Genomic DNA, 24,784 nt, shown 5'->3' with positions numbered 1-24,784 from the left:
GTGGTTCTTTGGAGGAATGCACACCATGTGGAAGGGGCTGAATAAGATTTTCTCTGGTCTAAATGGTTTTTCAATTCTATGATACATGTAGAAATTACTAGAGAACAAGATTACTTTTGATTACAACCCAAAATATTTGTGAGATGAATGAGTCTCTTGAAATAGTGTGATTTTATGGAACATTTGGAGTTGCTGTTTATCTTTTCTTGCTTTTAAAATAGATACAACTCTGTTTTCTGGAGTTTGTTTCCTATAGATTGTGAATTTTTGAACCACAGTATAGATAGAGCTTGCTTAAACAACAATAAAGAGAAACTACATTTAGCCACATCACCTAAAAACGTGAAGTATACTTCATTTCCATCCTCCTGACAGGAAGGGAGATTTTAAGCCTCCAAAAGAAGTAATTGTAAAAATGTGTAAATTCCTCAGATTGAAATACATTATCCTACAGTAACTTTTAAAACAAAAGAACATTACATATTTTCAATACACTTTTTATTTTTTAATTTTTAAAAAAATGTTTAATGTTTATTCATTTTTGAGAGAGAGAGACAAAGAGAGAGAGAGAGAGAGAGAGAGAGAGAGAGAGAGAGAGAGTGGCAAGTGGGGGAGGTGCAGAGAGAGAGGGAGACACAGAGCTCGAAGCAAGTTCGAGGCTCTGAGCTGTCAGCACAGAGCCCAATGCGGGGCTCGAACCCACGAACTGCCAGATCATGTCCTGAGCTGAAGTTGGAGGCTTAACCAACTGAGCCACCCAGATGCCCCTCAATATACTTTTTAAACATCAACTTACTCCATATACATCTCCTGTGAAGCTAGAAGTCTACTAATTCTTTTAATAATAAAACTTTAAAAATGGTAGCTGAAACCAGCTCAACTTGTAAGAAAGAGCTCAGTGAGCTAATAACAGGTGGAATTGGAACAAAGGCTTCTACTTGCCTCATTCTATTTCTCATCCTCTAGACCATGCTACAGCTCTCAGCACTGTAACAGATGATGATAGCTGGTTGGTCTAATAGCACCAAGCTTTAAAATGTCTTTTCCATATTTAAATCCTCATGATGTCATTTTTCTTTCTAATATGTCCTAGTAGAAAGTTTCCACAGGTCTTCATTTTAGAAGTTTCATGTACTGGAGATAAGTGGCTTGGAGAAAACCCAGAATTAAAATTGGGATTGTCGAATGTGAATTAAAACTCCATCCAAACCCCTGCATTTCAGAACATTTTCTATGCTTGATCCATTCCATAACATTGCTATTGGAATCCCTCTCCATTAACAATAGTTGGGATTCAGCTATTAAAACCATGTTTGGAAGTTATAAGTCAATCTGGAAGACCAAGGAACATAGTGCACAGTTGCTTTTCAGAGAATATCCCACTAGAGCTCAGAGTTTCTGCTTTTTAGAGAGCCACTATGATTGTTTGGGTCTTTAAGAAGGAAAAATCTTAACTTCTGGATTATTCTACCCTGACCCATTGACCAGTCTCCTGAGAAATGAATTCTTGAATCCAGGTGAGTTTTGTCAAGGCTAGAGAGACTTCATGATAAACTTCCTGGGGCTTAAGATGCCTCTGATCTCAGGAGTTATCCTTTGTTAATAGAGAATATTAGAATCTCCAAGCTGGGTGTGTTGGGGAAGGGGGAAGAAAAGAGGTGTTGAAATGCATTTTTCTATAGATGCAAAACTGCCCTCTTCTGTAGCACACTCTTGCACATTTGGCTCATCTGTTCAAGGTCCTCAAATCACCATCTCTGAGCTTATATATTGTGAACATTTCCCTCTACCATGTCATCTGTCCCAAAATGTTGCCCACCCTCCAATTGGAATCCTGTTGCTTAGTTTTAACAAGTACTGCCAACCCCCTGATGCATTTCTACTTCACTTCTTCTCTTGCTGTTTTCCCAAAGTGAGTGAATTGCCTCTGTCTCTTTTGCTATCATTTTGTAGTGTCCTGTGTTACCGTTTTATTTTTCCTTTTATGTTAGAATCTTTCAATGTACTTCTTTTTCCCTTTGAAAACTGTCCAGAAGACCTAACTTGTCATGTGAATAGACCAATGGATGAGAAGAAAAATCCTAGTGAGTCTGAACTGAAGAGTACTTAGAATTCCCAAATTCCCTTCCTTTTATGGATGAGGGAACAGTGTTCTAGAGGGACTGGGTGATTTGGTGAATGACAACTGATGCATTAGTTGCAAAACAAACGCTTGAACCCAAATTTTCCAACTCCTGTATTTTTATGAGTTTGATTCTTAATATGCACAACAAACACACATTCTATTAAAGTTCATTTCTGTGAACTTTGTGTTGTCTTAACAGGCTAAAAACAATAAGCCATTGTTTCTTTTATCAACAGTAAACAATATGTAATGATAAGGCAATATGATTTTTAAATGATTTTTTAAATGTTTATTTATTTTTGAGAGAGAGAGACAAACAGACAGACAGAGCATGTGTAGGGGAGGGGCAGACAGAGAGGGAGACTCAGAATCTGAAGCAGGCTCCAGGCTCTGAGCTGTCAGCACAGAGCCCAATGTGAGGAACAAATATGTGAACCTTGAGATCATGACCTAAGCCGAAGTTGGATGCTTAACAGACTGAGCCACCCAGGTGTCCCTAAGTGGTTTTTTAATATCGTAGTTCACACACTGAAACAAGTCACAGATGAAGTAGTGTGGAATTTGCTTAGAACATTGTTTGACTTTTTAGTGACTGTTTAATATCAGAGTTTATACATTGAAACAAGTTAGTTTTCTAGGTACTTCCCTTGGAAATGTATACTTATCCAAGTAGTGTGGAATTTGCTTAGAACACTGAAATGGAGATGATTCAAGTACTGGAAATATTTTGAGCAGAAAAATGAACAGTTTCTAATGCCCCTGGGATTTTATCATGAACAGGTGGGTTGTGTTAGGATCAGGAGAGGTTTCTCATTCTTCTCATGTGAAAAACGCACAGCTGGGCCATGGAAGGATTAGAGGAGAAACTCTTACATCCTCTTCTGCAATTTATCACCAGTGACTTCCTGTAAAGCAAAAAGGAGACTCAAAGCCCACAACATAGTTGTATTATTGGAAGGGTCAGTGAGGTCCCTTCCATGGGCCTTAAAAAGGATTGTTATAAATATAGCAACAAAACCAAACCCAGGGTGCTTATGACATATAGAATTATATACAAAGAAAGAGTTAAATAAGGACAACAATGATGGGGACATGTTTTCAAGTGCATACTTCACAGTGGACAATTACTTTGCACTCTTTTTTCAGAATCAAGTCTGACAGCCTGAAGTGGTATACTCCCTGAGAGCTGCTCTTTTTAATATAGAAGCCTGAGTTCAAGCCTTGATTGCCTGGAATTGAACTTCCATGTAAAGAATTGTTCCGGATAGTCTACTTTGCTCAATCTTCAGATCCTATGACCTGGGAAACCTGCAGAGAATAAACTTCTGAGGTGAAGGTATTTGTCTTATACAAAAATACATACTATTTACTTATAAATTGTTGCTATCACCTGTGGAGTTCAGTGAATATAACTTAAGAATCTTTTGGATAGTTAAAAAAAAACACAGTCCTAAATTTATGTATTTTGTGTACTTCTCTCACTTACTGAACATAAAGATAATTTGTTTAGTAATGAGGAAAAGACAGGCACTTGATTTTTCGTTTGGAAATAATATGGGCTTGAGTAACAGAGAAGAAGTTATTTTCAGATTTGAGGAGCTATCAACTATTTCAGAAATAAATTAGTTCAAGCTCTTCATTTTGTAGATGAGGAATGTGACACCTGGAAAGGTGATAAGATTTGCACAAGGTCACAGTGAAGTCTAGTCACAGAGCTGGAATGAGTGTATGTTTAGATATTTTGCAGCAACAAAGCATGTGTATGTAATGATTTATCAACCTGGGTCAAGTTGTTTGGTGGAGAGGGGCTTTCTCAGTTTTGGTATATTATGGATATATATGCACACATGCACACACACATGCATACCTATATATGTCTACATTACGTTTTGTACTTGTATCAGATCTTTGGTAACTCTTTCTTGGTTTTTGTAATTTCTAAGCCTTATCCAGTGACCTTGGATTAACAGTTAAATATGATATTTAAGGTCTATATTTCATTATATCTTTGGGTTTCTCAGATAGGAATCACAACAGAGGGCCAAATTGTCAGGCTTCCCTTGGGGAATTAGTGAGGCAGTGGCAAGGAACAAATGAAGGGAGCAAAATTCATGTAATTCTAGTCTTATTGTTCACCGGGAGTACCTTGATAAAACCCAGATATCGATGGGAAGATTTGCACCTCAAACTTGCGTAGACACATAATTTCTCTATCCTTCCCTAAACTCCCTAGGTGTTCCAATCCCTGGAAGCTTCCCAGCAAAAGTCTTAGTGAGTTGGGGTGTACATCCATAATCCATACCTGGGATTAGTGAGAGAGGAACTGGATGGACACCTGGAATAGAGACGAAAAGGAATATTACGTGGCAAGAACAGGCTTCAAGCAGAGAGGTGAGAGAGCTTCAGAGATTTCGCATTCTTGTCAGTGCTTGTGCCACCCATATTCCTAATTTCCAGGCCTCCTAACTCTCTCAGGTCCTCTTATACCTCAGACTGCAAATCAGTGAGTTAATTTGAAGAAGATTTTGTAAATAAGGACATTGACACCTAGAAAGTCTAAGTAACTTGCCCAAGGTCACTAATCAGGAGTATTTGTAATTTTGGTTCTAGAGTCTCTCCTATTTAGGGGGTGCCAGGAAAAGCCCAACAGCCTGATTGGACTTGGCCTTATCACACCTTCTTTAATGGGATTTGAAATATCCTCCGTGTAATGTCTTCCATTATCTTTGTCGCTCAGACTTTGTCTCTTTGATTTCCCAGTCTAGTTGTTTATTCTGTGGGTGGAATCCATTTTCCATAGTTATCCACTCAGAGGCAAAGTCATTCTTCCAATGGGAGCACAGAAAAACATGGGGCACAAAACTTTTTCTGTTAGCTAGACCAGGAGGCACCACAAAAATTTGAGGAAAGTGGCATAGACTTGGAAGTCAGGTGACCTAAGTCAGGTGATCTGAATGAACTAGAGCAACCACTTAGCCTCTCTCAGTCTTCATATATAAATTAAAGATAATAAATGAGCTGTAGTGAGGATGAAATTACATAAAATATATGTTACCTGGTATGTCATAGGCACTCAGTAAGTACATTATCTTCTCCTTTCCATCCCTAACTACCTCACAGGTTATTTTGAGGCTGGGATGATGTAATGGATGTAAAGACATGTCAAGAAGTTAAAGTGCATTTTACAAGAATTAGAAATCATTTTTATTTATCTGAAACATTGGGAAGTTAAAAATTGCCTTCTCTGAAATGGCATTTAAGATAAATCTTCTGGTTGTGAAGCAACTTTAATCCAAAAAAACATTTGCCTACCAGATAAATATAGCAAATCATCATGAGAGATGAGGCAGAGATTTTCTGCACTTGGCCTAATGCTTCCAAACAGAATGGTAACGGTTCTGATAAGTTGTCCATATCTACAGTGTGCAGCCCCATCTATCTCTCCTGTCTTTGAACTTGGGAAACATTTTAATCAGGCCTAGGATTTTTGTTGAAAGGAATTTTCCTGCAAAGGAGCCACTTGTTTCCTGGCTATGCTGTGGGATTCTGTTTTATGTTCGAACCCATCATGTGTCCTGGGCTCTCAGTAATATTTAGTCATTTACTTTCCATATTTGGGGGTTGGGCTTAAAGTACATAAGCAGTCTCGATGTGTAGCTAGAGCATTGAATTTATGCCTTTTCTTGAATATCTCAAAGTCATTTATGAGTTACTGCTTGCAAAAATCACCATGACATTATTTTCTTGCATATTTGCTTTTTGCAAGTATATATATTTAGAGGAGGAACAAGTTGTTCTTAAATAATTTCCTGGACCTTTTTTTTTCATGTTTTGAAAGAGTAACTGATGGAACCAAAAGAGACTTCTTTGAGCAGAATGTGTGTTTTTTTATGCTAGAAATGAGCAAGGGCTAAATTAAGGGATCGTCAGGTGCTGGAAGTGATGCTCCTCCCTTCCATCTGAGCGTTCTCGTTCTTTTTACTTTCTCAGCATCTCCTATGTCTGAGCAACAAGCACTGTTCTCTCCAGCTGCGAGGCACTTTTCCTGTTTAGTTCTTCTTCCATCATTAGTATTTCAAGTGTCAAACTAGAACTTCAAAATTTGTAGCCATGGCAAATGGTTTTCCTTGAGGGACATTCACAATCCCTGTTGTATACATCTTGGTTCTTGGTTGCAAAGAACAGAAACTGTCTTTGGTTAATGGAAACAGGGATGGAATTAATAGGAAAAATATGATGGAGATCACAAAAGGTAAGGGAAGGAGGTGAAGATGAGCCTTAGTAATATGGCCAAAGACCACAAATAGGTGGCCAGAACACCAACAAAAATATCATCATTGGAACCATCTACTTAAAGTATCACTGCAGCTTCTGTTGGAGATTGAGTGCCAGCATTGAGGGCCAGAGCTAGTACTGACTAATACCGCTGGACCCATGATACCACTAGCAGTGAACTAAATTTTCAATTGTCTTTTCTTCTGTGTGCCATTTATTCCAAGTGTTCCAGTGAGATATAGAAACATTATACCTTTACAGATCTACTCCCTCTTACCCTTTTCATGCTATTATCATTATATACATTGTATCTATTTATGTTGCAAACTCAACAATCCATTGCTATAATCATCACTTTACTTAAGTATGGTGTCCTAGAAAATCTAACAGAAGGGAGAGCAAGCAGGTATTTGTAACATTTGTTATATTACTCTTATTACCTATCATTTCTGGTTCTTTTATTTATTTATTTCTGCAGATCTGAATTTTCTTAATCCATTAGAGCTTTGCTCCCATCCACCTCCTTTGTGCTATAAGTTAAATTAGACCAATTAAGTAAGACCAAGTCATACACCCAGGCCCTAGCTTTCAGCTACTATAAGTGAGCAGTGAGGGCCTTGCTTCTTACCAAGACACCAGAAATGGAAGATTCCATAGTTTAAGGAATTGTGTTCAGATGTTGAGCAGCCAATGGGATATCCACTACATTCTAATTAAAACAGCATTTGTGGGGGGCGCCTGGGTGGCTCAGTGGGTTAAGCATCTGGCTCTTGATTTCAGCTCAGGTCATGATCTCACAGTTCATGGGATTGAGCCCCGTGTTGGGCTCTATGCTGAAAGCATGGAGCCTGCTTGGCATTCTCTCTCTCCCTCTCTCTCTGCTCCTCCCCCACTTGTGCTCTCCCTCTCTTTCTCAAAAAAACAAAAATAATAATAAAAATAAATAAATAAATAAAAATTAAAAAACAGCATTTCCGGGAACTTCTTCCTCTGGGATTCTGGAGTTGAACACTGCCTCTAAAGCAGGAATGCCATTTAGAGAGAAGTAGGCCAGTGTCTCTACCCCCATCACCTGGACTCAGAGATTCTGCCCAGGATTATAGCTGGGCCTTGAGAACAGAGAGCTCCAAAAAGCTCTTCTCAAATTCAAGCATCAAGGAAATTGGGAAAAAAAAATGTAGACTTGGGTGGTAAGCAGTTAAGAGGAGGCCCACAGTTCCATGAGAAGTGTAAGGTAAACCATAGGCCAACTAGTTTGCTAAAGAGAGCCAGGGAAAGAGGCAGCTGAAACAAGCCCTTGAGGGTTCAGAGTAAACCTCAAATAGTGACCCCAACCCTTCCAAAGGAGCCTACATTTAATTGAATCAGACTGAACAGTAATTTATGACCCAGAGAATTGTCAAAAACAATAAAGAATCAGCCAGCAATTGGAGCCTAACAGCTGCCTATGATCAGGGAAAATGGCAGCCAAGGGTAGCTCAGAGCAAACACACCAAGACTGTATCCTGAGGAATAAGGGAGGGCTAATGTTGTGAGGGAAGTAGACTAAGCTAAAACAGTCTAGGCTGTCACTAAACAAATAAGCTAGCAAACAGCAATGGCAAGCTTCAGAGTCAGGGGTGGGGAAAGTGAGCGTTGGGTGGGAATCAATATCCAGAGTTGCTACAATATGTTATCCAAAATGTCCACTTTTCAACCAAAAAATTACAAGGCATACAAAGAAACAGAAAAGTGATTCATACCTAGGGGGAAAAGAACAGGTAACAGAAACCTTTGAGAAGGTCCAGATGTTGAAATGAACAGATTTCAAAATGGCCATTATAAATGTGTTCAAATAATTAAAAAAAAAAAAACATACTTAAAGAAGCAACTCAGGTTATGACTTATAGCACAAAGGAGGTGGATGGGAGCAAAGCTCTACTGGATTAAGAAAATTCAGATCTGCAGAAATAAATAAATAAAAGAACCAGAAATGATAGGTAATAAGAGTAATATAACAAATGTTACAAATACCTGCTTGCTCTCCCTTCTGTTAGATTTTCTAGGACACCATACTTAAGTAAAGTGATGATTATAGCAATGTATTGTTGAGTTTGCAACATAAATAGATACAATGCATATAATGATAATAGCATAAAAAGGGTAAGAGGAAGTAGATCTATAAAGGTATAATGTTTCTATATCTCACTGGAATTAATTTAGCATAAATCCAGAGTCTGGTAAGTTTAGATTTATGGGGTAAGCCCTACAGCAACCGCTAAGAAAATAACTAAAATATATATAGTAAAAATATTATTAAAGGAATATAAACATTACACTAGAAAATATTCACTTAATGCAAAAGCAAGCCACAAAAGAGAAATAGAAAAAACAAAAAAAATGATATGAGACATAGGAAACAAAAGTAAAATGGCATATATAAATCTAACTATATAAGTAAAAAGTGCATAATTCTTACTATACGTCTCAACTGAAGCTGTACGATAAAAAGCCTGTCTTTATATATGTGATGGCTTTCTCAATCAAAAGCTTTTTATTTTTCTGGGTGCCTGGGTGGCTCAGTCGGTTAAGGATCTGACTTCAACTCAGGTCATGATCTCACTGTTTTGTGAGTTCGAGCCCCATGTTGCGCTTTGTGCTGACAGCTCAGAGTCTAGAGCCTGTTTCAGATTCTAGGTCTCCTTCTCTTTCTCTCTGCCCGTCCCCCACTCGTACTCTCTCTCTGTCTCTGTCTGTGTGTCTCTCTCTCTCAAAAATAAATAAACATTAAAAACAAAAAGCTTTTTTCCCCACATTTTCTACTAATGTAAGCAAAATGAAATAATGTTTAATTTTGAGAAATATTATGGTTAGAGTATGAATCCATAACAAAAATTGTCAGTGACAGATATTTTGTTTTCTTTGCTATGAACCAAACTTTCCAAAGCAGGGAACAAATTACCAATGCCACATAATTAGATAGAAAAAGGAAAAGCAATATGTGAATACAAAATTTTCAACCAGTTTCAGGATTTATAAATAATAATGGCAGCACTTACATTGCACACTCTCTAGGTAGCAAGGACCCTTCTAAGAGCTTTCCACATATCAACTCATTTAATTCTCAAAACTCTGTGAGACAAGAACTGTTACTGTATCCTTTTTTTTTTCCTAGATGAAGAAACAGAAGCACAGAAAGGTTGAGTGATTTTCCTAATATCACACAGCCAGAAAATGGAGCTAGAACTTGAACTCAGCAGTCTGGCCTTAGAATCTCTGCAGTTAAACACTATATTCTTCATATTAAGGTATGTGGTTCTTTTTTGCTTTAAATCATATTGTTATGTAGATGACTCTGAGTTGAAACTTAGAATGATTATATAATTTGATTAAAGTCATGTAGATAGAGTAGAGAACTATTTCCTCAGTCCTCAGGAATTTTAGGGGATGTGTGAAACAAAAAGAACCATAGAGACCATTTAGACTCCTTTGTTTCATAGATGGTGAGACAGAGAGGCAAATTGAAGATCATGTTACTGCTTAGTGGTGAAGCTTAGCCTTAATTTCTTTCCTGGGTCTTAGTCCCATACATTTTTCATCCATAATAAATGGAAAAGTTGCAAGAAAGACTTTCCAATGCAATTATCAGTTGAGCACAATTCAGGAGAATTTTTACACTGTTAGTGACATTCAGTACCAGAATGAGTTAGTTTGTAAAGGAAGAAAGTCTTTGTTACCAGATGTTTCCAAGTAGATGTAGACATAGATTGTCCTTGTGCAAGGGATGTTATAGAAAGGAGGGAAACATGGGTCACCTGGGTGGCTTTGTTCATTGAGCGTCCGACTTTGGCTCAGGTCATGATCTCACAGTTTGTGAGTTTGAGCCCCGCATCAGGCTCTGTGCTGACAGCTCAGAGCCTGGAGCCTGCTTCAAGTTCTGTGTCTACCACTCTCTCTATCCCTCCCCTGCCTGTGCTCTGTCTCTCTTTCTCTCTGTCTGTCTCTTTCTCTCTCTCAAAAACAAATTTAAAAAAAAAACATTAAAAAATTAAAAAAAAAAAGAAAAAAAAAAAAGGAGGGAACCAGAGCTAGAAACTACCTAAGCTTTGCCCTGACTCACTCTACAATTCCATGTTTTCTGAGTTTTCCTTTTAACTGTGTCTATCTCTCTATGAAGAAAACACATTATTTTTAAGGTCTTTTTTAAATTTTTTTAAGTAATCTCTACACCCAGTGTGGGGTGAAACTCATGACCCTAAGATCAAGAGTCACACACTCTTCCAACTGAGCCAGGCAGACGGCCCTAAACACATTATTTTTTAATGTAAATACAGAAAAAGGGGCGCCTGGGTGGCGCAGTCGGTTAAGCGTCCGACTTCAGCCAGGTCACGATCTCGCGGTCCGTGAGTTCGAGCCCCGCGTCAGGCTCTGGGCTGATGGCTCAGAGCCTGGAGCCTGTTTCCGATTCTGTGTCTCCCTCTCTCTCTGCCCCTCCCCCGTTCATGCTCTGTCTCTCTCTGTCCCAAAAATAAATAAATGTTGGAAAAAAATTAAAAAAAAAATAAAAAAAATAAAAAAAATAAATACAGAAAAAATACAAATATAAAGATTTATCCTTAGTTAATTGTGCAATGCATGACCTACACCACACAGAAGTTCATGAAAATACACGGTACATACCACTGCTAACTGTTGTATTTTTCTTCCACTTCTTCTTCAGTACCCATTTGTTTTTTGTTTCTTCCCCATGTGGCAGTCAGATAATATTAATTCTGCTTTCATCCCATTTATACTATTTCAATATATTAATAATAGTTGTAACTATTTTAATGGCTTCACATAACTTCATACAAAAGTTACCTATAGGTCTGTAGAGCAAGGGCTTGGGTACTGCTTTAAAAGTCTACAAGTGGGGCGCCTGGGTGGCGCAGTCGGTTAAGCGTCCGACTTCAGCCAGGTCACGATCTCGCGGTCCATGAGTTCGAGCCCCGGTTCAGGCTCTGGGCTGATGGCTCAGAGCCTGGAGCCTGTTTCCGATTCTGTGTCTCCCTCTCTCTCTGCCCCTCCCCCATTCATGCTCTGTCTCTCTCTGTCCCAAAAATAAAAACAAACGTTGAAAAAAAAATTGAAATTAAAAGTCTACAAGTTATCTGAAGGAGGACCTCAAGATTAAATCGACTCAGATTTTGTAGTTGTTGATCAACCTGCCTGTCTCAGTTATTGGGCAATACAGCATCTTAGTCATAAAAGGCAATAGTTGTATACTATAATGGATCAAACGGTGGTCCTTACTGAGAAGATAGCTCCACGTCATAACCTCCAGAGCCCATGGATGTGGCTCTATTTGGAAAAACAGTTTTTGCAGATATGATTAAATGAAGAATCGAGGTGAGACCATCCTAGGGCCAAGCAGGCCCTAAATCCAATGACTCATGCCCGTAAGAGAGACAGATGAGGAGATGACACGGACACATGGGAGGAAGCTTTGTGAAAATAAAGTCATTGATTGGATTTTTGCAGTCAAGGAATACCTGGAGTCACCAGAAGCTATAAGAATGGAGGAAAGATTCTCCCCAACAGCCTCCTGAGGGAGTGTGGTCCTCCCAACCCTTGATTTTGCACTTCTTGCTTCCAGAAATGTGAGGCGAGAAATTTCTGTTTCTTTTTTTGCTTTGTTTTTATTTTTTTTTTTAATGTTTATTTACTTTGAGAGAGAGAGAGTCAGAGTGAGAGCAGGGAGGAGCAGAGAGAGAGGGAGACACAGAATTGGAAGCCGGCTTCCGGCTCTGAGCTGTCAGCCCAGAGCACAACACTGGGATCAAACCCATAAACCATGAGATCATGACCTGAGCTGAAGTCGGACGCCCAAGAGCCACTCAGGCATTCCAAGAAATTTCTGTTGTTTTAAGCCACTGGTTTGCCACAATTTGTTATGGCAGCCCCAGGAAACTAATAAACATCCTTATATCTACTTTATCATGATCAGAACTGCCAATTGGTCATTATCACCCGAGTATCAGAAAGGGGACCTTAAAAGGCAAATTGAAGCTACATGACACTAGATTTTGTTAATTATGACACTTATATTTTTTAATAGTTTTTTTTTAAAGTTTACATATTAATTTTGAGAGAGAGAGAGAGGGACAGTGTGTGCATATGAGCACTGTCAGCACAGAGCCCGAAGTGGGTCCCGAACCCATGAACCATGAGATCATGACCTGAACTGAAGCCAAGAGCTAGTTGCTTAACCAACTGAGCCACGCAGGTGCCCCAATGACACTTAGTTTTAAAAAATTACTTCTGAAATGTGATCTGTATCCAACGAAGAAAGTTTGTCTTTGTTCTGGAGAGTGAAGCCACTCAGACATGGGGTTATAATGAAGTGAAAATCTGATCCCAGTATGGTGGAAAATGGAAGGAGCCAAGGCATACAAAACACAACATTTAAATAATCCAATGTCTGGATTATTTAATAAAGTGTAGGGCTTCCTCCTTCCCTCCCCCATTTCTAAGTTATTATGTACAAATAACAAACCAACTTGATTATCAAAAGCACGTCGTTACCATTTTCATTCATGCAGAGCAGGGTTTCCCATAAATATTTATGGGAAAATTTTCCTTTCACACATTCAAAATCCTTGCTGATGGTCTTGTGTTAGATTTCTGGCACTGTTCAATGTCAAGGGCACTGCAGCTCACCTGAATAAAAACATCCCAGCTATCTGCAGAAATGCAGCTGTAGATACAGACTTCACAGTGTTAGACCAATAGGCTAGCATTTGACAGAATCCTGCAAGTTGACAGACACACACACACACACACACACACACACACACACACACACACACTATTTTCTACCCCAGTCTTTGTAGCTATGTTATTGGTGCAGTATCTTTAAGTATGAAGAGACCCACAGTATGTGTGCACCCATAGTGTTTCTGGCTGCAGAGATACATGAATGTGTCTGCAAATAACGTGCATTCCTTTCAAACACAGTCAAGTATTAAGTAAGTGACACTTCTATTACACTGATTGACATTTCATTATCTAAATGCCTAGCTTTCTTTTTGCTTTGGGATAATTAGTTGTCAGTTCCCTGAAGCAATTACATTTTTGGTGAAACACTAGTTCCTCAAAGGGCAATGGGATACATTAAAAAAAAAAAAAAAACTCTTATATTTAGATCAAACGGAAGTCCTGAGAAAAATGACCTGATCTCAGAGGGTTAGGCCACTGAAAAACCAATAAATGAATAAATGAATAAATAAGTAAGTAAATAAATAAATAGCCTACCACCTCTTACACTCCTTGCGGGAAGGACAAGACAGATAATTTGAATCAGTATCTCACCTTTGGAGTATACAGGTTGGGCAAGATCACTGATATTTTTTCCAGAAGTGAGAGTTGGTGGTATGCTGAATGTGAAGTTTGTATTGAAACATGGTTACCTCATCTACCCTCATACCTTAGGAAGAAACTGCTATTTAATTTTGTATATCTGTGTGTTCAGCGTCTCCAAATTTCTAGAAATATTTTTTTGCTATTAATCTCTCTCTTCTCAGGAGCTTCATAGCACATGTAGAAGCAATATCATTTTTTCTTTGGTGTCAGGCTTAGTACTGACTTTTTAAGTCAGTCCAAATTCACTCTGTAGTGATCTATATAAAGAGAAAGCATCAGGAGAATGGAAATGAAGATACAGGCAAAACACAAATGTGAAAGATGCATGAGAGTGCACAGGGTCAGGCTTAAAAGGAGGTGGGTTGATACCGGAATGGATTTAAGCTAGAGATGGCTTCAGGTGTAGTAATGAGATGTCAGAGAAGGGAGGAAGGGACTGACCCAAGAGGGTAGCTCTTGCCTGAGCTATCAATATAGAGCATAAATGAAGTGGCCGAGAACAAGGACCTAAGTGGAGGTCAATTTGTGCCAGAAAGGATACAGGCATAGATTGATAGATTGCTGGAACTAATTGGGCCCTAGAGGACATCAAATCTAGCTCCTTTCATTAAGTCATCAAATACAAACTTAGTTTTTATTATAAGTTAGATGTTGATACTTATCTATATCTATATCATCTCCATCTCTATCTCTATCTATCTATCTATCTATCTATCTATCTATCTATCTATCTATTATAGTTAGATGCTGAGGATTCAATGGTGAGCAAGAATAACATGACCCCTTAGGGCGCCTGGGTGGCTCAGTCAGTTAAGTGTCCGACTTCAGCTCAGGTCATGATCTCACAGTGAATGGGTTCGAGCCCCATGTCAGGCTCTGTGCTGACCGCTCAGAGCCTGGAGCCTGCTTCAGATTCTGTGTCTCCCTCTCTTTCTGCCCCTCCCCTGCTCATGCTCTGTCTCTCTCTCTGTCTCAAAAATAAATAAAAACATTAAAAAATTTTTTTAAAAGAATAACATGACCCCTGCTCTCATTCATGATACACAGTCAACCAGGGGGGAAACAAAGGCTAAGAATGGGGGAGTGTGTTGCTCTAGGTCACACAGCTGGTTTGTGTCAAAGGGAATTCTAGAATTTGGGTTTTTGCAAGTTTTGAAATAGCTGCCAGTAGCTGTAAGGCATTAGCAGTTTTGGGTCAGTGCCAACTACCTGAGATTCAAAAGCTTTGTCTTTTCATCTGAATAAATGTGTGGCCTGGCCCATTCTCCTTCAAATCTCACTCAGCTGCCTACAGAGTTTCATGTTAATGGAGCACACAGTCATTAAATCCTTGACTAAAGAGAACAGATTCAGCAACTAACCAGGTGAACACAGCTTTCTAAAAAGTATTCCAGGGTTTAGTCCAACTGACCCCTCAAATGTCTACCATCAAAGATTCCAACTGTTGACTTTTTAATATTCATTTGCTCCAAAGGGCCTCCACCCAGCAAGGTGCTCTCATGTTGCTGAAATGCAATGCTTCTGGAGTAAAAGCATTGATTATTCCATCTACAGAAGGCGGACAATTAAAATGAGGTGTCAGGTAGCCAACACTCTCTTTCTTGAGTTGAATGTGTGTCTGCATGTGATTTTGTAGGAAAAAATAGGGTGGGTAAGAGTGGTAGAAATATTTTCTAGGCCACGCTATTCATAGATGATTAGCATTAGAACATATGCTCAATTTTCTTGTGTGACATATGAAGAATATCATGCACAGAGTTTAAGCAAGAGCTAGTTATTTGCAGAACTAGGGCAGTAAGTAGATATTCTGATTCTGAGCCCAGTTGTTTGTTCCATGTTCCTTTCCTATTGGTTATTAATGCAAAATCTCACATTGCCTTACATAGATCATCTGATTGTTAATGCCAGATTGAATGCAAGAGAGATTAAATATCATGGAGGAGATGTGTTGGTGTTAAGTGCTCCACAACTGTCATTGGTGACTGCCAGCCCTCTTTGCTTAAATACCAGTCTAGCTCTTCATGGGGAGAATCATTAAGTTACAATTTAAAATGGGCAATTGCTGGGGCGCCTGGGTGGCTCGGTCAGTTAAGCGTCCGACTTCGGCTCAGGTAGTGATCTCACGGTCCATGAGTTCGAGCCCCACGTCGGGCTCTGTGCTGACCGCTCAGAGCCTGGAGCCTGTTTCAGATTCTGTGTCTCCCTCTCTCTGCCCCTCCCCTGTTCATACTCTGTCTCTCTCTGTCTCAAAAATAAATAAACGTTAAAAAAAATTTTTTTAAAAATGGCAATTGCCTTTTTATTTTTATTTAAGCAAAAGAGCTCTCAGAGAGAAAAGTCCATAAAAAATAGCTAAGTTCCAGTGGCCAGTCCTTAACAGATATCCTATAAATATTAATTGAATAAATAGGCCAAAAGTAGACCTCAAAGAGACTTGTAGCAAGGAGGAGGCAGCATGATACTGTGTAAAGAGCAGGGGATTTAGAGTCTTGAGTTTAAGATATGGAACTATTTATTTAACTTATTTGAGGTTCAGTTCTTTCATTAAGAAAATTCAGATAATAATACCCATTTATCAGGACTATTTAGGGCAATTAAAGGAAATAATATTAGAAAGTCCTCACTCTCATATAAAAGGCTATAAAATATGCTTAATAGGTACTAACTATAATCTCTTGCTGAATTACGTTTGATTCTCAGAAGTAGAATGGTATTTTATGTAGTGATTCCAAATCATGGAAATGTGGATTAACTGCATGAGAGTCATCAAAGGGACCTGGAAAAATAGAGATTCTCAGGTTTTGCCCCAAACCTACTGAGTTAGAATCTCTGAAGGAGAAGCCTGGGAATCTCAGTCTTTGTCTGTAGTCCCCTATTCCAACATGCACCCCCCTTTAGGAACACTGATTTGTGTGTGTGTGTGTGTGTGTGTGTGTGTGTGTGTGTGTGTGTAGTTTCCTTAAATAATAATATCCAGATACTCTTTCTGGAGGCTCTGTAATGAGATTACTGGTTTTTGTTTTGTTATTTTTCTTTTTTCTGTAATTTATTTTTTTCAGTTTATTTATTTATTTTGAGAGAGGGAGAGAGAGAAAGGAAGAGCTAGTGTGAGCAGGGGAGGGGCAGAGAGAGAGGAGAGAGAATCCCAAACAGGCACTGCACTGTCAGTCTGGAGCCTGAAGCAGGGCTCAATCTCACAAACCGTGAGATCATGACCTGAGAGCCAAAATCAAGAGTTGGGCGCTTAACCGACTGAGCCACCCAGGCTCCCTGTTTTGTTTTCTCTAAACACTGGTTGTTCTATGACTAATCTAGTGCTACTTCATATATTGTAGGTGCTTAGTAAATATTCTCAGCCAAGGACTAACCACACAATTGGATAAACAATGTCTTTGGTCAAAACCAGATTGACATTTGTTATTCTATATCTAAAACAACTTAAGAGGAAGCACATGGACACACACATACACACACGCATTTCTCTGGGAAAATATTACACGTTTGTAATTTACAGTGGCTATGCTACACGCAGACACATAAGAAGATTTATGGGCCATCTTTGCAAGTGAAAAATTCAGCTATTTTCCTTCCTTGCAAGTGACTTCTATAATTGGTCTAAAAACAATGCCTACCATTTATTGGTCAATTACCACCTAAATTATATGTGCCTAACCTGATTAGGAAATCAATTTTTCTTTTTTTCTCATAGGGCTGATTTGCCTGTGTTTGTTTTAATTTTGTCACATTTTCCACAAGACGTGTGCCAGATTGACACCAAATGAAATTCCTAGCCACAACAAACACATATTTTTGCCAGTTAACTTATAATGTCATTTTCCATTAGGGGGATAACTAGACCTCTTAGTCGAATAGAATGAGGTTATATGGTTACATGAAGCTTAGTTCATGAAATGACACAAACTATTTCTGTGGCTTTACCCTAATCACTTAATATGATATGAATTTTCTTATAAAATGAAACAAGAGATCAAAGTAGATGATTTTTAGTTTTTTGTTTGTTTGTGTGTTTGTTTTTATTTCCAGTTTTGCCCTGATAGAATTCTATGAGTTCCCCTAACACTGGGAGCAGGAGGAATCTAGATTAAAAAGACCCTATAAAATGAAACCATAACTATCTCATCAATGGAGTAGGGGAAAAAAGGATTAAGCCTTACAGGTTTATTAAATTGAGAAGGGAAACGAAATCTATAAATCTCACTGAAAAGATGCATGTGAATTACTGCCATCCAGAGGCTCAATTATAGGCTACTCTTTGAGAGTTATTAACTATGAAGCATCCCAACAATAATGGGTAATTGCCTTAGAAAACCCAGCCTGGCATAACATGAATACGTCTGGTTCCCATTCATAACCCCACATTTAGAAAAGATACATCATTTAAAGGCTAAACATAAAATATGAACTCCATAGTCCAATGAAATAACTCTCTCATCAAAATTGTAATTGTGTCTTAAATCTACACAAAGTGGCACAAAGGGAGCCAGAAGCATATCCAAGAAGAGAAGATTCTGCCTTGACTTGCATTTTCCTCAATTTCCCACCTGACTCCTTTTTCCCTCTGGGGAAATATGGACTGTGATGAGGAGCATAATGACCAACATGATGTGGGTTGCCTAGTCATATCCCTTTAATCCAATTAGAAATCCATTCAGAGCCTCTGCATGAACTCTCTATGCAACCACTTCTCCTCAGTCAATTTATGCTTGAATCCATCAACACTACTTAATGGGCATTGCTATTCTGGGTCATCCCTCAGTTTTTCCTCTCTCTTAGTCCCTCAAGTACCATGCACATATCAGCACGTCATCAAGTCAACATATCCACCATCACCCAGACAAGGCTACTTCTTGACAGGCTTTCGCCCCAGATTTTCTCTCCTTTCCCATGATTTGTCTTTTTTTCCTCTTCCCTCTCTTTTCCTCTTTTTAATTGCAGGAAAGGTGAGTGCTTACTACTTTTCAGGGGAAAGAAGCAAGGTGAGCTCCGTCCACCTACTCTAATACTGTTTTCTAAAAAATCTGACAGAAAATGAGTGGATGCATTTAAAAATTTTTCATAATGTTATATTTTTGTTCTATTCCTTTCTCTTTCTGTCTTTGTTCAAACTGGAGAGCTTGTGAAGTTCTGCAGTTCTGTTAACCTGGCAGAGAACACGGCTTGCTCAATATTGAAATGCATTGATGCGGTGTGAACAGAGATTCTCTTTGATAGGGAACTGGAAGACAAGAAGGGTTCTGACTACTGACTAGCTCTGTGACTCTAGGCAAGTTATTTCTTTCTGAATCTCATTTTTCTCATTTGAATAATAAGGGAGTTAGTCTAGATCAGTAATTGCGTGGGGGCATGTGAAGGCCTGAAGTAAAGGGCAAGGAAGGGACAGCTGGTTTGGGCTTTGCTGCACCCATCAAGTGTTCATTTGAAGAAATAATCAAGACTGAGACATTTTTAAATGTCTTTTCTAGTTCTGTGTTTCCCAATTTGAGAAGTAAGAACCACAGTGATGACCATAATAACATTTGTTAATATCATTTTTGAGTTTATGAAGCATTTGAATACATGGTATAAAATGAACGAAGACCACTCAAATTAGAACAAGCAACAGTTATTTATTCAGAGCTTGCTCTAGCAAGGAGTCAGCCACCATCACCTGTGTTTGGCAGTGACTCCAATGCAGGCAGAAGAGTGAGAAAGCTGTATAGTCACAGAAAGGGAAAGGGCTAGGTGTGCACCACAGGAGGCCGTTGGCATGGGGAAGCTGCGGGCAAACTAAGAAGAAGCAGGGCATCCTATGTGATTGGTTAGGGGTGCATATTTGGTTTTCTCCAGTTGGCCTGAATTTGGAACTGGGGCAAAAAATTGGGAGGCTGTGAGTTATTAATCAATTGGGGCTGATTATTCAGACATTGTTGTCTGGCTTCTTGAACCGGTTCCTAGAGATAACAGCTTGGTCCTGAGCTGGTTATTACAGAAAGTATGTTGGCTTCTCAGGCTGATTGCGGCAGGTCATGGGGGAGAGTACTGTTTTTATGTATAGTCCAGTTGTTGTCCATTTGTATATTTAGCCTGGCAATGATTTCATTTGAGCAGTGGAAATGAAGACAATGATTGGCTTTTATTTTTTTTATTTTTTCCCTTCTGTTAATACATTCCATTTGAGAACTCGGGTCCTCTCTTTTTATGTTAAGTCCCTGCCTAGCTTATTTGTAAATTCCCGACATCTGCTAAGATTTCTTTTTACTTTTTCTTCCTAGTAAGGAAATAGAGTCTTGATAAAAAATGTTTTCTCTTCACACTTTCCCAACTAAGTTTGGAATGGAAACCTTTGACCAATACTATATGGTAGACTACTTACTGCCACAAATAGTGGTTCCCACAGTCCCTGTGCAGCTCTGCCTTTGGCCACTGGGTTGATCCAAATTATGCTGCTTCAACACCACACTCTGGGTTCCAGTGAAGCCAGCCTGCTACTGTCAGCTGTAGAGCGCTAGAGACTTCTTACAGGATGCATGCAAAATCTGCCAGAGCTGCTCTAGAAAAGCCTATCTGCATTTCCTTCCAGGGTCAGGCTTCTGCCTCGCCCCTTAGTTCTCTTTTGCTGTGCCACATAACAGGACATGGACTTAGTGTCTTTTCTTTTGGTCTTTGTGAGGCTATCCAAAGGGCGGTATGATGTCAAACAAGCAAGGAAGCAAACAAACAAACCCAATAACCCAAGTTTGGCATCTCATCTTTTTTCAAAGCAGATATACAAACAACCATAATAGTGACCCTAGGTTACATGATTCTTGTCTTGTCACACGTGAAGGTTTTAAAAGACCTAACAAAAGTAAGGTGATTTTAGAATTTGGGCCTTCTGGCTTTGGCTTGAATGTGTCCATTCCACTATACCATATGTTCTCTTGAAATACGGTACCTTGATTAAAAAATCACAATATCAGTCACACCTATTAGATAGATGGCAGGTCCGATTTATCTGAAGGCAGTAGAGAAAATCTCACAATTTGCTTGCATCTCTTGCTCTGGATTATGTAGGGCATCTTGTTTGGTGTTAAACTAACTTAGCCTGTACAACTTCCTCCATAAACTTATGTTGGGGAACATCACTAGAGACTTTTAAGACTGGTGACCTTAATTTCTACCTTATCTTTGGACGTGATTTACAGATATTCCCCTCTGGGGAGAATATCCAGCCAGAATGTTTCATGCTGGGAAGGGCAAACATAGAAGAGCAGGGACTTTTATGTTCCCTGGCACTGGTAAAGCAAGGACGACATTCCAGGAGATGCAGACTGCTTCTCCCAGCTTTGAGTTCCCAGCTCTGACTGAGGGACCGACATTATTTGAGACAAAGCATGGGGGGTGGGGAGAGGGTCATGCCTAAAGACATTATTGAAAGCAATGCAGATTTTGTTGCCAAGCAATTAAGAAGCAGCTGGTAGTTCCATGATCCTAGCACAGCATGTGGAAATAGAAGACCAACCATAGTTTAACAGAAAGAAAGAGCCAAGAAGAGCACCCCCCAGTGAGATCACACTCATCCCTGAGGGTCTGATAGGGTGTGCACATGCACTAAGCTGCTTCCACTCAAGAAAAGTCAGAATGGAATGGGGACAGACGTGAACAAATTCCCTAAGCAATGCACAGAACAATCAGCTAAGAGGGGAAAGACTTCTTGGCAAGGGGCTTAAACAAAACATCTGACCAAACACTGAGTGAACATTATGATATTCAACCAGGGGCAATGTCTAGGAAGCCAGGCTTAAAAATAGTCACCCTTGGGGCACCTGGGTGGCTCAGTCGGTTGAGCGTCCAACTTCAGGTCAGGTCATGATCTCACAGTTCGTGGGTTTGAGCCCTGCATTGGGCTCTGTGCTGACAGCTCAGAGACTGCAGCCTGCTTTGGATTCTGTGTCTCCCTCTCTCTCTGCCCTTCCACTGCTCATGCTCTGTCTCTCCTTCAAAAATAAATAAACATTGAAAAAAAAATAGTCACCCTTGGTGTGCCTGAGTGGCTCAGTTGGTTAAGTGTCCGACTTCAGCTCAGGCCATGATCTCACAGCTCGTGAGTTTGAGCCCCACAATGGGCTCTGTGCTGATAGCTCAGAGCCTGGAGCCTGCTTCAGATTCTCTGTTTCCCCTCTCTCTCTGCCCCTCCCCTGCTCATTCTGTATCTCTCTCAAAATAAATAAAATAAAATAACTTTTAAATTTTTTTTTTCAACGTTTATTTATTTTTGGGACAGAGAGAGACAGAGCATGAACGGGGGAGGGGCAGAGAGAGAGGGAGACACAGAATCGGAAACAGGCTCCAGGCTCTGAGCCATCAGCCCAGAGCCCGACGCGGGGCTCGAACTCACGGACCGCGAGATCGTGACCTGGCTGAAGTCGGACGCTTAACCGACTGTGCCACCCAGGCGCCCCTAAATTTTTTTTTTTTTTTTAAATAGTCACCCTCAACCCTAGTGATCTGGAAGACCACATGCAGGTCCAGGCTGAGCCCCCTCTAGGAGTGACTGGAGACAAAACTTCTTAGTCCCTGGATGAATATGAGGCAAAATTATAAATGTTCTAAATTGTGAAAGTGGTCTCCACGCCACAAACACATATCAAAAGGTAATGAACAAAAATGTAACTGACTAGTAGGGTTTCAGCATAACCTTTGACCAATATGTGGCTTTTGCTGACCCAGGAGCAAACCCCAGGAAGCCATGCTAAGAGATACAAACAAGGAAAACAATTCTAAGCAGAAACATCAGAGGCTTCTTCACACTGCGGGGAAACAGCTTTCACAAAATTAATTCAGTGAAGTCACTAAATAAATAAACAAATGAAAACAAATAAGTCACAGAGACCAGGGGAATCTGTATGTAATGCAAAGGGTGTAGCCCATTGCCTGGCTTATATCAATCACTAGTTTGGAGTCAGACTGAGTCCAACTCCAATGACAGACATTGCTCTCTCATTGACTTGCTGTGTGACCATGCATATTGCTTTACTTCTCTGTGCCTCAGTTTCCTATAATTCGGTGATAATAATAGCACCTACTTCACAGGTTTGCTGTGAGGATTAAATGAATTGTGCATGTAAAAAATTGCCACATAGCCTGTGCTCAATCACTATTAATTATTACCATCACCGGGTGGGGGTTGCCCATTTTCCTCTTTTCTACTTCTATTATGTGCTAGCTAGTTGCTCAGATTCCTCTAATAGATTTACATACCCTTTTGGATCAAGTATTAGTGCTTTTTAAATGTCAAAAGTCCTGGGAAAGTTTTTCTATGAAGTTATGGTTCCTTATAGTGAATATGCATATCACTTTATGACTGCTGTAGACCAAAAGGTCTGAAAAAGTAAAATTTGGACAAATAGGAAGAAGGCAGCATCAAGGTGGAAAGACAGGAACCAAAGAGGTTAGTGGATGCTAGAAGACAAGTAACCCGGACTGCAATTTCACTTAGGGACAAGTCCTTTGTGCTGTCCTCATGGGTTGTAACAGAACTGCAGAGATGACTGGCATTGGATTGCTTAGATGATCTTTCTGATTTCTTTGAAACTCTCCACCCTATTGCTAGTTGCCAGGTAAGCTAATCCTGTGATTTACGTTTGATTGTGAATAGACAGAAAGATACACTACACCACCAGACTTCTCTAGAATGTTGTGGGATTTGGGGCTCAACATTTCTTACGAGTCAAATGCAAGATCAACTTCAACATCCGCGATTCCATTTGCTGGCATTAAATGCCCAAATCTCCTGGGAGCTTTCTTGACCACAGAACAGGCCTTGCTAACAAATAAACTTCAATGCTTTATTACAAAAGGAAAAGTGCAGAGAAAAGGAAAGCTACCAATCTCCCTTATGCTAGGCTCAGGTGGAAAGGAAATGTATTTTTTTTCTCACTAGAATTTGGTTTCCTTGGTTTTAGCCATAAACAGGATAATAAATACAAATTGCCTCAGGGCACATTTAAAGAAAAATCCTATTTACAAAGGTTAGCAGTTGCAATACAATTTGAGTAAGGTTCATAACAAATGGCTTGATGTGCTATGTACTTGTTTTATTTTTGAAAACAAATTAGCCATTGTTTCCTGCTCCTAATTGGATCTTTATGTTTCCAGGGAAGCTTTACATCTTTTCTTATTCTCATATTTTATTAAACAAATGAGTACTTTTTCCTTTTTGTTCTTTTCATTTCATAAGAGCTATTCGAAAAATTTTCAAGTATTCTCAAAATAGAGCTAATGATATGAGAAGCCGACAAAGACATTTCCAAACCCACAAATTCATCTATCTGGGTTTTGTCCCACTTGCGTCATCTGTCTCTTTTCATTCTCTCTTTTCTTCTTGAAGCATTTTAAAACAGGTCCCAGACATCATGTTATTTCAATCTATAGACTTCAATATAGATCTATGATATCCATGGGCATTTTCTTACATAACCATAGTGCTGTAATCACACCAAACAAAATTAACGTTTATCCTTGGTACCCTCTATCACCTGCCCGTAATCAAAACTTCTTTCTTGTTTTCTTACAGGCAGAGTGTATAAACTATGATCCAACTTGGGTCTACTATTACATATGATTGTTAGGAAACTGAGCCTCTTGAATGCTGGAATAGTAGGCCTTCTTTGTATTTTATTTATTTTTTCACACTATTGATTTGTTTAAAAACAAACAAGCAAGCAAACAAAACCCATGTCAGTTGATCTGAAGAACGTTCTACAACTGGCTTTTTGCTTCTTCTATTATTTTTCCTTATAAATTGAAAGTAAGTTCTAGAGACTGACCTTCCATTAGAATCAGGTACAACCATTTTGGTAAAAATATTTCATAGATACTGTTGTATGTCTTATATTCATCACATCAAGAGACACAAAATATTTGCCCATCTCCCTTCCAGTGATGCTGGTTTACTCATGCATTTGCATTGTGATTGCCTCATCCTTCTTTTGTTCTTTTCACCCTCCGCGGATCATGTGATGG

The 24,784-nt window shown here is 39.3% G+C and overlaps 1 long non-coding RNA gene across 1 annotated transcript in view; it reads left to right on the top strand.

Moving 5' to 3' along the window:
• Positions 1 to 3,276: 3,276 nt before the first annotated feature.
• LOC123601493 overlaps positions 3,277 to 24,784 on the top strand; it is a 182,706-nt gene continuing 161,198 nt past the window's right edge. Inside the window, exons 1-2 of the long non-coding RNA XR_006714135.1 lie at positions 3,277 to 3,461; positions 9,555 to 9,687. This is a non-coding gene — a long non-coding RNA (uncharacterized LOC123601493). The remainder of the gene's footprint in view (positions 3,462 to 9,554; positions 9,688 to 24,784) is intronic.

The sequence above is a fragment of the Leopardus geoffroyi genome, chromosome D1 (genome assembly GCF_018350155.1).
Source record: "Leopardus geoffroyi isolate Oge1 chromosome D1, O.geoffroyi_Oge1_pat1.0, whole genome shotgun sequence".
NCBI classification, from domain to species: domain Eukaryota; kingdom Metazoa; phylum Chordata; class Mammalia; order Carnivora; family Felidae; genus Leopardus; species Leopardus geoffroyi.
Note: the sequence above shows the minus strand (reverse complement) of the source record. Positions and strands in the feature narration are given on the sequence as shown.